This window comes from Phalangium opilio, unplaced genomic scaffold, assembly GCF_054372755.1.
Source record: "Phalangium opilio isolate 3A_F unplaced genomic scaffold, DU_Popi_V2 ptg000040l_1, whole genome shotgun sequence".
Classification (NCBI taxonomy): domain Eukaryota; kingdom Metazoa; phylum Arthropoda; class Arachnida; order Opiliones; family Phalangiidae; genus Phalangium; species Phalangium opilio.
In genome coordinates, this window is record NW_028324164.1 from 1,479,477 (window position 1) to 1,482,537 (window position 3,061).

Consider the following 3,061-nt stretch of genomic DNA (forward strand, 5'->3'; position numbering starts at 1 on the left):
TCTCGAGATGCACCAGCTAGCCATAAATTCAGTTGCACATTTTACCACCGTATTTTTTCCATTTGCCTTGCAGTACGGGCGTGAACCACGTCTGCCATGGGATTGTGAAGAGCCTCCCCGGTCCTTTACAGGACTCGATGTTACAGTCCCTGATCTGATCGCTTTCGAACGAGGGCCGATAAAGGAGTTGCAAGTCATTAGGGATGAGGCTGAGGTGTTTTCCCGCCTTGCACAGGCCCGGCAGAAGCATTATTACTATCTTCATTATAGTGGAGCAGAGTTGGAACCAGGACAACTCGTCTGGAAACGATCCCATAAGCTATCGCAAGCAGCCACGGGCTTTACCACCAAGTTGGCTCCAGCCTGGGAGGGTCCGTATCGCATCGTGGAAAAACAGGGACCATTGACATACGTCTTGCGCCATGGAATCACGGTTGTTCCCGCAGGCACTTGGCATATAAACGAACACAAACTTTTTATAACCCAGGATGAATTTCCTGTCTCTCCTGGTACAGATTTTGAGGCCGAAACCGACGAGGAGTTGGATGACCAAGGCAACGACAACACTTTTAATTCTAATTTAAATACCACTTTTAATAAAGCCTTCTGCGATGTCGTGTCACCATCTACTGATACGGTCCTACCCGTCACCCAGGATGACAGTTCCAAAATCATACCATCTCCAGATGAATCACTATTGGGTGATGTTTCTGATCTTGAGGACCAAGAAGAGATTCCGTCATTGCCGTCCCCTGACCCTTTGCTTGTCCCATTTGAATTGGGATGGACACGGGAAGTAGTGAAACGGAAAAAACCATCGCCCTCCGGCCAAACTCATGCGGTGTATTATCACACCGTAGGGCCGCTACAACAGAAATTACGTTCCTGGTCTGACTACGTGGGAGTACAAAATGTCTTTCCTGGTATGCAGCGCCATAACTTTAACTGGCAGCCTTCACCTGTTCCGGGTGCTCCTCCGCATCTGGAAATCTTCAGGGACGCGCGGTAGTTATGTCTCGTTTTAATCATGAATATTTTCCATAGATGTCCACTGAATTCCCACCCGCCTTCGAAAACACCGTCCAGGTAACTTTACGGCGACAAGAGAATGTGGTGTTACGCTCCGTAGGCGTGAGAACATCTCCCCGGTCTCGACATGTCTATCTTGCTCCAACGACGCATCAAGACGAAGATCATTCGGAAACCTCTTCCCCGCCCCGCTCATGGCGCCCATGGCAGTCTCGGGGAAGGGTCGAGTCACCAGATCGAGAATGTTTACCACGATGGCCTAGAGATGACCATGATGAATCACCGCGTCGCCGTAGGCCTCATCAACGAGCATGTCGCGAATGTGGCATGATGGGCCATTATACGTCGGCCTGCCCCTACTTACGTCGATTCTATCGATGTGGACCTCGTGGACACCTTGTAACAATGTGCCCGCACCCACGACGCGTGCTACAGAACAATCCCCAACGGTAAGCATGGGGTTATGAAACTTTACCTGTTGACCGGTTGTCCCGTCCACGAAGACGTTAATATAACCTTTGTTTAGTATAACATTTGTAAATAAGTATTCTTAGAAAAGTTCCTAACCCGTTATAATTTGGATAACAAATATTGTTGAATAATTCGTAAATATGATACAATGTAATTGAATAGTTGAATAGTACTCCTGTTGCAATATGACTAGCAGCGTTACCACCGATATTGAGGGGGATCAATGTATCAGACGACGGTAAAACCCTGTAGCAGACGACACTAGGAGACGAGATTGAGGGAATATAAATGGGAAACACCCGCTTGCTAGGGGAGTCTTGAGAAGCAGTCTGGGGAAATAAGGATATTTTTTAAACTAGTCCTTGGGACCAGTGACCCCCCTAGTGTCCTAAATAATAAACTGGTCTCAGGACTGGTCCCCACCTTTGTTCTCCTATAGATTTGCAATTAATAATCCGGTCCCGAGGACCATTAACCCCCACTTTTTGAATTAAAAAACTAGTCCAAGCAATTAATAAACTGGTTTTGGACCAGAAGAAGTGTGCTATTTCCCAGACTGTTGAGGAGTCGAGCTACAGAGTCGTTCGGTTAGAAGAGTCAATCCCGGGGTAACGCTGTTAGAAGCCAAAGATAGTTAGAAATAAATCGTTTCAAGTACTAAAGTAAGAAGTCTTTATTATTTTAATCTTGAACGGAGCCTCAGAACCTATCGCATGATGTTAGCTCACTCCTCCCCCATGTAATATAAAGTTACAGTGTTATTTAACCTTAACACGCATGTTCGCAAACTAAGAACATTGTTGAGGTGAGACAAGACGATAGTGTTTACACTGCAAACCAGTTGTGAATGTAGCTATGAGTAATTGAGTATATCGGGTAAACAGCTGAAGCGTAGACAATTGGGCGTTTACAAACACATAAAGGTTATATCTCTCCAAAAATGTATGCACTTCATTTCCTGTTCTTTTCCCCATTGACTGATTTCCATGTGTCCAAGATTTATCCTTATTTGTTGCTTTACTGTACATTCGCAATGCTTGGAATACTGCTTCAATAATTCGTAAATTTTTATTTCAAAAAAAAAGAGAAATAATTCCATATCTTGGTAAATAAGATTGTAGTAGTAGACCTCTTGACTCGGAGAGGTAATATTTTGGTTTTTCCAACTTGTTTATCCAAGTATCATAACAGCGAGGCTCCAACGAGAATCGAACTCATGATTTCCTGTTTACAAGACAGGCGCTTTAACCACTAAGCCACGGAGCCCTTGCCTTGAAGTGATATGAATGCTGAATATTTCAGTAATTTTACTAAATTAACTCGTTTGCAGTTTTACCCTTTTGTTTGCATTAAAGCATATCTAAAGCAAGTATTATTTTTAGTATTTCAAAATTGAATAGCTACGAAAACTATTTCAAGCACCATAACAACGAGGATCCGACCAGAATCGAACTCATGATCTCATGTTTACAAGACAGACGCTTTAACCACTAAGCCATGGAGCCGTTGTTCCGAAGCGAGATGAATGCTGAATATTTCTGTAATTTTACTAAATTATCTC

At 43.8% G+C, this 3,061-nt stretch overlaps 1 non-coding gene across 1 annotated transcript; it reads right to left on the reverse strand.

The window, feature by feature from the left end:
- Nucleotides 1–2,693: 2,693 nt before the first annotated feature.
- TRNAT-UGU (transfer RNA threonine (anticodon UGU)) lies at nt 2,694–2,766 on the reverse strand. Its single transcript has one exon. It is a non-coding gene; the product is annotated as a tRNA-Thr (tRNA).
- Between the last annotated feature and the right edge of the window lie 295 nt (nt 2,767–3,061).